This window comes from Pan paniscus, chromosome 23, assembly GCF_029289425.2.
Source record: "Pan paniscus chromosome 23, NHGRI_mPanPan1-v2.0_pri, whole genome shotgun sequence".
Classification (NCBI taxonomy): Eukaryota; Metazoa; Chordata; class Mammalia; order Primates; family Hominidae; genus Pan; species Pan paniscus.
Genome location: NC_085927.1, coordinates 35,307,771 through 35,319,474, shown reverse-complemented (window position 1 = coordinate 35,319,474; position 11,704 = coordinate 35,307,771). Strand labels below are relative to the sequence as shown.

General features: G+C 48.1%; 1 long non-coding RNA gene across 3 annotated transcripts; it reads left to right on the top strand.

Annotated features, from left to right (window-relative positions):
• The first annotated feature begins 1,099 nt into the window (after positions 1-1,099).
• On the top strand, positions 1,100-9,944 carry LOC129395005 (uncharacterized). Of its 3 annotated transcripts, none has more exons than XR_008622481.2 (3): positions 1,100-1,283; positions 2,315-2,579; positions 3,634-5,420. It is a non-coding gene; the product is annotated as an uncharacterized LOC129395005 (long non-coding RNA). The 3 variants fall into 3 exon arrangements; XR_008622480.2 differs by lacking the exon at positions 3,634-5,420 and adding an exon at positions 9,791-9,944 and having other exon boundaries at positions 1,101-1,283; XR_008622479.2 differs by lacking the exon at positions 3,634-5,420 and adding an exon at positions 2,696-3,051 and having other exon boundaries at positions 1,104-1,283.
• Positions 9,945-11,704: the final 1,760 nt, after the last annotated feature.

The following is an 11,704-nucleotide window of genomic DNA, read 5'->3' as shown; positions in this document are numbered from 1 at the left end:
GAATTTTCTACCACATTTATAGAAATATACAGTTTTTTTCGTGAAATTTAGGTTTGATATAGGAGTTCTTGTTCTCTAAGTAAGTTTCCCATTTGCCGGAAATTTTAAGCAGCATTGATTTTTTCAATTAGCTTCTGATATGCTACACTCTGGAATAGGGGTGTTAAACTCATGACCTTGCAGAAAGGTTTGCACTTTTCCCTCATTTTCACTACTTGGCATTGTCTATCAGAGTGGCACATCCTGCAAAACCAACAAGAGGCATGGGCTAAGGAGGAAAAGCAAGCCCCAAATATCTAGCAAGCATGTCTTCATTTGCACAATTTAGCTTTTTCACAACAAATAACAAGGGGACTGGTATTTTCTGTATCTCATAGGGCTCATAGATGGACTTGTAAAAAAATCACATTATGATCACTTAGCATTAGGTGTAACATTTAAGCAATTTTGGGCGCCTAACGCTTGAAGGACTGATGATTTCAAATGGACAATAACTTTGGTTTAAATTCCAATATTTTATAGAATTGCATGGTTTCAAATTCACCATAAAGAAAATGCCTCTTTTGAGCATCAATTCAAAGAGCTATTTAGCATTAAGGAACCGCATTAGCTGTACAACTCATGATGGTGTTAATTAGGAAAGGAGCTAGAGAAAAAAAAAATCCATTGCTGAAGCTTTGATACACTGTTTAAAACTCACTATTAACCTGACGAACTATTTTTTTCCGGGGAAGTGCTAATGACATGAGCTGGCAAAAAATTTTACTAGTTCCTTAATAATAAATCATTTGAGGGAAAATTGCAACTTGGTATGGACCTCACCGAGCCCCTTGCCAATTCAATCAGGCCCTCCTTTGATAATTTAACAACAAATTCCTGTCTGGAATCACCCATTCAAGTGCCTTTTTAAATGAATCCCATTTCAATTTTTTAATAAAGTACTACCAGTAGATCTGCAAGTTGAGGAAAGCAGCTCAGGTGACACATTTGGCACCAAAAAGAATACTGAGTGGGTCAAAATCCTGCCTGGGCAGACAATAGAAGAGGAGACGAAGAAGGTGACTAGACTTAGGGACTTCAAGAAGAGCAAGCACTGAAAACAGCAGTTTAACTACCTCAGACAGTAAGCAACAAGCCTGCAGTCCCCAGATAATCGGCCCAGAGGGAGCTGAGAGGATGGAGTTGGAAAGGGGAACCACAGAGCCCGGGAAGAAGGAGCGACCAGGATGGAGCGCAAACGAGTGACAGGCAAGGAGCCCAAAGGGACCACACCAATGCAACAGGTAGAACCACGGGGATGGGACACGAGAGGACAGGGCTGGGGGGAGGGGGCGACAGGGATGGAACTGGTCCAGCCAAGTCATAACCAGCCCCTTGCTGGGGCGCTAGCTGCGCGCAGGGCGCGGCGCCAGGCACTTTGGAGCGCTCTCTCCCGGAGTGCCCCCCACCGGTCCTCCGATGCCCCATTTCAGAGACTGGAGCCAGGAGGCCGGCCCCGCATCGCCCGCTCCGCTGTGTCACCCGCTCCGGGACAGCGACGGCTCAGCGCCCGATTCTCCCGGACGCAGGGGGTCGCTGGCGGCCGCAGGGGGCGGCGCGGGCCGGGGCAGGTGATACGTGGGTTCGGGCAGGACGGTCCTCTTGCAGGCGTGGTCGGCCGGGGTCGCCTTGCTCTTCTCCATGGCCATCAGGTAACTGACATCGGCCACCACGGCTTCCAGGTCCGCCATGTTGGCGAGCTTTGGCAGCGGCAGTGGCAGTTACTGGGGACCAGGATGGGACGCGCGCCCGCGGCCGCCGCCCGCCGCGCCCCAACCTGGGGGAGCCACCCTGGGGCAGCCCCGCTCTGCGCGCCCCAGCAGCGCCCTGCAAGCGGTGTAATCTGTAGCCCGCCGGGGTTGCCGCGCGCCGCCCACAGCTCCTTCAGCGAGGGTCTGCGGGGAACGCACGCCCAAGGGTTGGCGCACCTGGGTGCAGAGTCCCAGCGGCCAGCTCGGTTGGCGCCCCCCAACCAAGTTTCTCCCCTCCGGGTGGCCACAAAGGACTCCTCCTCCTCTTCTTCCTCCCCTCCCTCCCCCTCCGCCTCCTCCTTCTCCTCCTTGGCTGCCCCGACCTCCCGCCCCCAGTTCCATGTGCTCTCATGCTCGCCCCGCTCATCCAGAGAAGCCCTGTGCCCGACGCCCGCTACCCAAGGGCAATGGGGAGGCCTCTGCTCCGGGGACACAGTAGTTCTCAAACTGGACAGTGTCAATCAGCATCCTCCAGGAGGTCTAGGATGGCCCCGGAAATGCATGTGTCCCACCTGTCCCCGCAGGTGGTGATGAAACTCCTGCTCTGGTCAGAGCTACCGGTGAACAGCGTCCAGCGGCCTGGCCCCCAACCTCCCTCCTGACCCTGAACATCCCCCAACCCCGCCTTGAGAATTCAGCGAAGAGTAAAAGCTGGAGAAAATTGCGTGTCTCAGGCTAAGCAGAGCAAAGTGGGGTGACGGCTCCCCCGCTAGGAACAGAGATGCCCTTAGGGAACCCCCTGATGGAAGAGCTCCCGGCTTAAGAAGGTCACCACTCCCTTACACTCAGGTGAGAGGTTTTAGTTTGGTTGTTGAAATGGTGTTGAGAAATAGAGTATTCCTGCCCTTGGGGTTTTACTGTCAATATAAGGGAGGAGACCACCTCTCATATTGTCTTATACCTAGTTTCTGCGACCAACGAAAGAAAAAGTAAAAACTGAAAGGCAGAAATGAAATCTACAAGCCGGCAGCCCAGCGCCACACCCTGGGCCTGGTAGTAACATAACCCCTGACCTAATCGGTTATGTTATCTAGAGATTACAGACATTGTATAGAAAAGCATTGTGAAAAATCCCTATCCTGTCTTGTTCCGATCTACTTACCGGTGCGTGCAGCCCCCAGTCACTTACCCCCAGGCTTGCTCAATCAATCACGACCCTCTCACACGCACCCACTTAAGAGTTGAAGGCACAGGAATTGCTTACTCGGGGAGCTCAGCTCTTGAGATGGGAGTCTTGCCGATGCCCGCGGCTGAATAAACCCCTTCCTTCTTTAACTTGGTGTCTGAGGAGTTTTGTCTGTTGCTCATCCTGCTACAAATACAAGAGACAATTAGGGAGCATCTGCTGCGAGCACACTCGCACCACGGGGGTGATTTAGGGAAGTGGAAAAGCGAGATACAGCCCAAACACCGAAGCTGGGGGAAATTTCCAGCTTCCCGATAGGTCTCGGTGTCTTTCATCATCACTCCACCCTGCTGCCTGGGGTTTTCAGTTGCTTCTTATTTTTCAGCAGTGTGCACCCAAATCCACATTCAGGATCCATGTGACACTCAGGCTGGAGTGGTGTTAAGGAACACGCAGGCAGTCTTAGGAAGACCTAAGCTGGAAATTAATGTTTTAAAGTCCCTTTCATTCACCTGAATTGGTCACGTGTTCCCATGAGCCTAGACTTTGCTACAATTTGAGTAAATGTTCTGTCCATAACTTACAGGGTTAACGGGACCCACCAGATACAGTTAAGGTCAAATTTCGGATTATTTCATGTAATGTCATTGCAGAAGCAACCTGATTCCGTCATCAAGTAGCCTGTTTCTCTCTTTTGTTTTCTCTCCCACCTGGCAGCCCCCCTCAGTCTGATTCCCTGCTATGCCTGCCATCACCACTGGCCAGTTTTACCACATGCTTCTCAAGACCCAAGGCACAATAGGCATAAAGTTGTCCCGAAAAGGACAAGAGGAGTGTCAGAAGTAGGAATGGCAGTCGAAGGAGCTTGGTCTGGCAGCAGAAAGCTGAAATGACAGGCAAGCACAAAATATATTAATGAGACAAAGCTATGCATGAGCCAAATATCAAACTTTCATCTTCTACCCACTTTTTTTCCCCCCCTTAAAAACAGGAAGGCAGTTGGGAGGCTGAGGCAGGCAAATCACGAGGTCAGGAGATCGAGACCATCCTGGCTAACACAGTGAAACCCCATCTCTACAAAAATAGAAAAAAAAACAAAAAATAGCTGGGTGTGGTGGCAGGCACCTGTAGGTCCGGCTACTCCAGAGGCTGAGACAAGAGAATGACCTGAACCTGGGAGGCGGAGCTTGCAGTGAGCCAAGATTGCACCACTGCACTCGGCCTGGGTGACAGAGTGAGACTCCGTCCCAAAAACAAAAACAAAAAAAAAAACAGGAAGACAGAATGTCTTGTCAAGGGTCACCCCACATGGAGCAGTAAATTCCCCAGAAAAGCAGAACATGTTTTTATGATTTAATTAATACAATTTCTCTCAATGTGTCTGTTTATCATTTGAGCACCCGCATGATCATACCTGACATCTGCCTACATTTTCTTGGTCATCTTTAACTTCAGTTAAGAACCTTTTGGGTTTTGCTTTTTGCTCTATTTTTGCCCCGGCAGCACGGTGTAGTAAGTTTGGAACAAGACACACCTGAAATCAAATCCCTGCTCTCTGCTGGGTGATCTTAGAGGCAGTCTTTTACCTCTTTCTACTTTGTTGTTCTCATAGGAAAAGTGGAAATGAGGCCTTTTACCCCCGGCTTGTTGAGAAGACAGGGGAGAAAAAGCACATAAAAATTCAACTTGTCGGGTGTGGCGGCTCACACCTGTAATCCTGCACTTTGGGAGGCCGAGGCAGGTGGATAGCTTGAGGCTAGTAGCTCAAGACCAGCCTGGCCAACATGGCAAAACCCTGTCTCTATTGAAAATAGAAAAATTAGACAGGCATGGTGGTGCACGCCTGTAATCCCAGCTACTTGGCAGGCTGGGGCACAAGAATTGCTTGAACCCAGTAAGTGGAAGCTGCAGTCAGTCAAGATTGCACCACTGCACCCCAGGCTGGGTGACAGAGTGAGACCCTGTCTCACAAAAAAAAAAAAAAAAGAAAAATGCATCTTTCCTGGCACCTGGTAGATCCTCAATAAAGATTATAGCACTTCCTCTATTTATTTTGCTTCATTTTACCCTGGCATGCTAGAGAAGATACTGAAACTAGTTGTTCACAGTCATTATACTTGAAGCAGGAAGACCCCTTACCAAAAGTAACATCTCCATCTAGGGCATTTCTAGGAACCAAAATGGCAAAAACATTTGTATTTATAAGTATGAGCAATTACTGTTTTGGCAGAAAGACCAAGGAGTCCAAAATTTGATCCTCTAACTGAGGCCCCTACACCATTTGAGTCAGGTGACTCAATTACCCAGGGGTATTTTTTTCTGGTGTTCATAGTGTATGAATTTCTGTTCCCTGGCTGTCTCTTTGGTTGTCTCACTTTCTCCACCCCCTCTTCTTTCTCTGTTTCTTGACTCTCTTGATAGTGAACAGCTTTTTGTGTTCACTGCAAACAAAAGGGGTTAATGACAGTGATGAAGTTGTCATAACTGACCTGCTGGATCCTGTTACTAAACACCATCCCCAGCCTGTAATCATCACAAAGAACAGAGAAAACAAATAGCAACCCATTTGTACTTAGGTAATAATGCTCCCTTGCAAATAATTATGTTTCCCACCCCCAGAGGATTTAAATGACTTGGGGCTCCCGCTGCTTGTGATAATAGACAAAACTCCAGCGTTCCCACAAGATTAATAATGTTCCCTTTTCTTCTTTTCTGTGCCTTTCCGTCGTTACAGGAGATGTTGCTGAGATGGGTGCATTAAAGTTTAGGCTTTCCAGAGTTTATTTTGCTAACAACTTGAAGGAAAAAAGCTAACTAGAGAACTGACTGGTCTTACTTGTTTTAGATTCTGGGCTTTACTAGGACTTCCTACACTCAGAATCTATAAACGCTGGGTGGGCTGGGAGCTGGGAATGTTATTCTGGGAAATTAATCACAAATGAAAAGAAAATCAACTCTAAGACTTCAGTTAGAAAAGTTTTGAAAATGGCAGAACATGACTGGCCTTCATTCAAGTCAGAATATTTAAAGCAATCCTTGCTAAGAAGAACTTGATTTTGCATAAGCAGTCCCTTAAATACAGTTGCTTCTCAGGAAAACGACACACAATTGATGTTTGAATGGCTTTATTTACAAACAGCTCACTTTGTAAGCCTCTGCAGGTATTGCTAGCCTCCCGGGGGCCACTGTTCCATTTCACCCGTAATTTGGATCACAATTCTGTTTGTTGTCACACACATCATATGAACTGCTTTTCATGCTGCTTTTATCCACAAAGCTTTACAAGTTTTAGTGGCAGCTCTATATATGACAACTTTAAAAGAGCTGCCAAAAGGTATGATACCAAGCTTTGGTTTTAAAAGCACTGAAACATTGTTCAATACAGAAGTACTTTTCTTTCAATATGTGAGTGGAAACACATTTCTCTATAGGGACTGCTGGTCAGGGAGTCATTCTAAAGAAAAAGCCGCAGTGTTGTGGTTCAGAGCATGGGCTCAAAAGACAAATGGATAAGAAGCCCGAGACCAGTCCTTCTGAGCTGTGTGACCTTAGACAAGTTGTCTAATCTCTCTGTGTCTCAGCTCTGTCTCAGTGTTGTTAACAGGATTGCTGTGAGAGCAATGCTGTAACATGTAAAAAGCACTTACAACTGTGTCTGGCACAGAAAGCACTCGATAAATATTGACCTGGTTAGCAGCAGCAGCAGCATCGCTGGAGCATCTCTGCATCATACAGGGCCTGATGGAAAGAGACCAGCACTGAGAATGAATAAAACAGTGCTGGTTCTGACCCGCTGGCTCTTGCATTGCTGAATAACTCTAAGCAAGTCTCTTAAGCTTTTTAAATATGATTTTTCACTGGTAACTAATGAAGGGATTGAAGGAGCAGGTCCCCTGACGTCTTTTCAAATTCTAAAATTCTCCAGCTTTATTTAATCCTGCACTGAATCATTTTGCAAGGTAAAGAATACTCGCTCCCCTCAATAAGATCTTATGAGTTTAGGTTTTGGTGCATAGGGCAATACCCAGGGCATAAATCATTTCCACTGTCACCATAGCCCACAGGTGAGGTGAGCAATCCATTAGCTTGCTTCTGGAAACAAGCCTGTCTGTATTTGTTCCCCCAGCATCTGCACTTAGCACACTGACTTTGCTCAATATATGTATTGGATGGATAAGTGAGTAAATGAAAGAATGACATAAAGATCATAGATTGCCTCAGCCTTCTATTGGAAAATAACCTAAAGGGAGGGGGAAAATTGCTACTTAAAACCACAAGTGCCACTCAAGGGATGCCTCCTATGAAAGAAGGAGTGCTAACTGCCAGGTCCCCACTGGTCCTTCGTGCTGCTTATGGCCTGGAAGGCCTCTCCTGCAGCCAAGAGCTCTGATGTGCTTGGGCTGTGCAAAGTTGAGTCTGGAAACTTTAGGCGCAGGAATGGAGAGCGCTCACTCCCTTTGCCTAAGAAAGGGGACTTAGAGAGGAACTTGAAAGAGGGAGTAAGAGAGAGGGCAACAAGTTGGGCCAAAGCTAGGCAGTCCATGCAGTGGGTGCCAAGCCTGGAGGTGGGGTGGTCTGGAAATCATTCCGGAACAGGAAATCTGTTCTTCTGTCTTCTGTGCCTATTGGGGTGATCAGAACCAACACCAGGTCGTGGGGGGCGACAAAGTCCAGAGGAGACAAAGGAATGAGAAAAAGACAGTTTGAGAGACAGAGTAGGACCAGAGGGCGTCACAAGGGTGGTGGCTGCGAAGGCCTTGAGCTCTGGGAATCCACTCTATTTATTGGTGTTCAAACAAACAAACAGGTGGTGAGGATGTGGGGGTTGAAAGGAAACAGTGTATCGAGTGAATGAGAAACATATGGCTGCTTGAAATGATGGGAGTGCTAGAAGCAAGGAGCCAGCATGTCTAACAGACATGCAAGCCCTGCCTCAGCTTCTCTCCCAACACTCAGCTTTTCTCCCAACATACCCCCCTTCTCTTTTTTGTAAAAACCACCACAGCTATCATTATTAGCATGAGGTGGCCTCTTTTTAAAATTAATTGAGCAAGGCAATTGTAGGCTGTGCAGCCCTTAATTGCCAGTTGGTGATCCAGCTTCATTTTTCTTAGCCCGTATTCAAAATGGAGTCGCCCTGGTTTGAATGCTTCCTACGTATCTCCCCTTTCCCTTTTACAAGAGGACCCTTAATCCTAGGGGTTGCAGAAGGATGAAGGTCCGTCTTCTGTAACTTCTTCATGCTGAACAGGGGCAATGATACTCCTGCCTACCTATTAGGGTCTCTTGTATTCAGGGTAAAGAGGAGGCGCCCGCCACCATGCCCAGCTAATTTTTTGTATTTTTAGTAGAGACAGGGTTTCACCGTGTTAGCCAGGATGGTCTCGATCTCCTGACATGATCCGCCCGCCTTGGCCTCCCAAAGTTCTGGGATTACAGATGTGAGCCACCACACCCAGCCAAAGAAATTTCTTTGAGAGTGAGTCTTGCTCTGTTGCCAGGCTGGAGTGCAGTGGCACAATCTCGGCTCACTGCAATCTCTGCCTCCTGGGTTCAAGCAATTCTCCTGCCTCAGCCTCCCGAGTAGCTGGGACTACAGGCATGCGCCACCACACCCAGCTAATTTTTTTGTATTTTTAGTAGAGACAGGGTTTCACCATGTTGGCCAGGATGGTCTTGATCTCCTCACCTCGTGATCCACCCACCTTGGCCTCCCATAGTGCTGGGATTACAGGTGTGAGCCCACCACACCCGGCCAGAAATTTCTAAGCAGCAAAGCATTCAAGATGTGGCCTGGCTGCTTCTAACTCCTTATGCTCCATTGCAGGAAGAAATAAATGAATTAAAGTTAGAAGTTATATTTAAAGGTAAAGCAGAACATAAAAGTTTGGGAAATTTGCAGCCTGGCCATGTGAGACAGAAAGAAAAAGCTTTTTCAGGAGAGGAGCTCAAGCAGGCTGTGGAGTAACCACTTGTTAGAGAGATTTGCATAACTAAAAGGGAACCAAGTGCTAATAATTGATGCAGTGCTAATAATTGACACAATAGGAAATAGGCCTCAGAGCCATTTCAGAGATCTTCAACAACCCTCCCATCACAGGCCCAGAGGCCTAGGAGGAAAGAATGGTTTCATTGTCAAGGCCCAGGGCCCTACTGCCCTGCACAGCCTCAGGACACTGCTCCCTGCCTGCATCTAGGCTGTTCCAGCTCCACCCTTTGCTTAGAGGACCCTAGACACAGCTCAGGCTGCTATTTCAGAGGGTTGAAGCCATAAGCCTTGGCAGCTTCCATGTGGTGTTAAGCCTATAGGTATGCAGAGTGCAAGACTGTAGAAGGCTTGGCAGCCTCCATTTAGATTGTATGAGAAAGCCTGGGAGCCCAGGAAGAAGGCTGCTGCAGGGGCAGAGCAGAGCCCTCACATTGGAGGGAAAATGTGGGGTTGAATGCCCCACACAGAGTCCCTGCTGGGGCAATGCCTAGTGGAGCTGCAGGAAGGGGGCTCCCACCATCCAGACCCCAGAATGGTAGATCACCAGCAGCTTGCACCCTGCACCTAGAAAAGAGGCAGGCCCTCATCTCCAATCTGTAAGAGCAGCTGTGGGGACTGAATTCTGCAAAGCCACAGGAACAGAGCTGCCCAAAGCCTTGGGAGCCCACCCCTTGCACCAGTGTGCCCTGATTGTGGGACATGGAGTTAAAGGAGATTATTTTGGAGCCTTAAGATTGAATGATTACCCGGCTGGGTTTTGGACTTGCTTGGGACCTATAACCCCTTTCTTTTGACTGATTTCTCCCTTTTGGAACAGGAATGTTTACCTAATGCCTATGCCCCCATTGTATCTCAGGAGTAAATAACTTGTTTTCATTTTTACAGGCTTATAGGTGAAAGGAACTCATCTTCAGATGAGACGTTGGACTTGGACTTGGGACTTTTGAGTTAATGCTGGAATGAGTTAAGACTTTGGGGGTCTCTTGGGAAGGCATGACTATATTTTGCAATGTGCAAAGAGCATGAGATCTGGGGGGCCACGGTGGAATGATAAAGTTTGGATATTTGTCCCCCAAAACCTCATGTTGAACTATAATTCCCAGTGTTGGGGGTGGGGCCTGGTGGGAGGTTTGGGTCATGGGGGCAGATCCCTCGTGGCTTGGTGCTATCCTTGCAATAATGAGTTCTTATGAGATCTGCTCATTTAAAAGTGTGTGCACCTCCCTGCTCTCTCTCTCTCTCTCTCTCTTGCTCCTGCTTTTGCTGTGTGATGCACCTGCTCTGGCTTTGCCTTCCACGATGTGTAAAAGCTCCCTGAAGCCTTCCCAGAAACCAAGCAGATGCCAGCACCATGTTTGTACAGCTTGCAGAACTGTGAGCCAGTTAACCCCTTTCTTTATAAATTACCCAGTCTCAGGTATTTATTTATTTATTTACTTATTTAGAGACAGGGTTTCTCTCCTGTTGCCCAGGCTGAAGTGCAGTGGCACAATCTCGGCTCACTACAACCTCCTCCTCCTGGGCTCAAGTGATTCTCCTGCCTCAGCCTCCTGAGTAGCTGGGACTATAGGTGCATGCCACCATGCCTGGCTAATTTTCGTATTTTTATTAGAGATGTGGTTTCACCATGTTGTCCAGGCTGGTCTTGAACTCCTGACCTCAAGTGACCCTTGGTCTCCCAAAGTGCTTAGGATTATAGGTGTCAGCCTCCATGCCCAGCCTCAGGTATTTCTTTGTAGTAATACAAGAATGGCCTAACACACTGGGCAAGCCCATACCTTTCTGACCTCAGTTTCCTTTTCTGTAATAGGGGTTTGTGAAGATTAGGTGCTGTATTCGTTTCCTGTGACTGCCATAACAAATTACCACAAATCTGGTGGCTTAAAACAATGGGAATTGGCCAGGCGAGGTGGCTCATGCCTGTAATCCCAGCACTTTGGGAGGCTGAGGCGGGCGGATCACAAAGTCAGGAGATCAAGACCATCCTGGCTAACAAGGTGAAACCACGTCTCTACTAAAAATACAAAAAAAATTAGCTGGGCCTGGTGGCGGACACCTGTAGTCCCAGCTACTCGGGAGGCTGAGGCAGGAGAATGGCGTGAACCCAGGAGGCAGAGCTTGCAGTGAGCCTAGATCGTGCCACTGCACTCCAGCCTGGGCAACAGAGCGAGACTCTGTCTCAAAAAAACAAACAACAGGCAGAGCTTGCAGTGAGCCTAGATCGTGCCACTGCACTCCAGCCTGGGCAACAGAGCGAGACTCCGTCTCAAAAAAACAAACAACAACAACAACAAAACCAATGGGAATTGATGATCTCACAGTGCCGGAGGCTAGAAGTCCGAGATGGGGGTGTTGCCAGGGCTGTGCTCCCTCTGGAGGCTCTAGGGGAGGCTCCTTCCTACGTCTTCCAACTTCTGGGGGCTCCAGGTGTTCCTTGGCTTCTGGCTGCATGGCTCCGACCTCTGCTTCATCTTCACATGGCCTTCTCTTCTTCACTCTCCTCTTCTGTCTCAAATCTCTGTACGCTTTTCTTTTCCTTTCTTTTATTTTTTCTTTTATGAGATGGAGTTTCACTTTTGTTGCCCAGGCTGGAATGCAGTGGCGTGATCTCGGCTCACTGCAACTTTTGCCTCCTGGGTTCAAGCGATTCTCCTGCCTCAGCTTCCCGAGTAGCTGGGATTACAGGTGCATGCCACCAAGCCCAGCTAATTTTTGTATTTTTAGTAGAGATGGGGTTTCACCATGTTGTCCAGGCTCGTCTCGAACTCATGACCTCAGGTGATCCACCCGCCTCGGCCT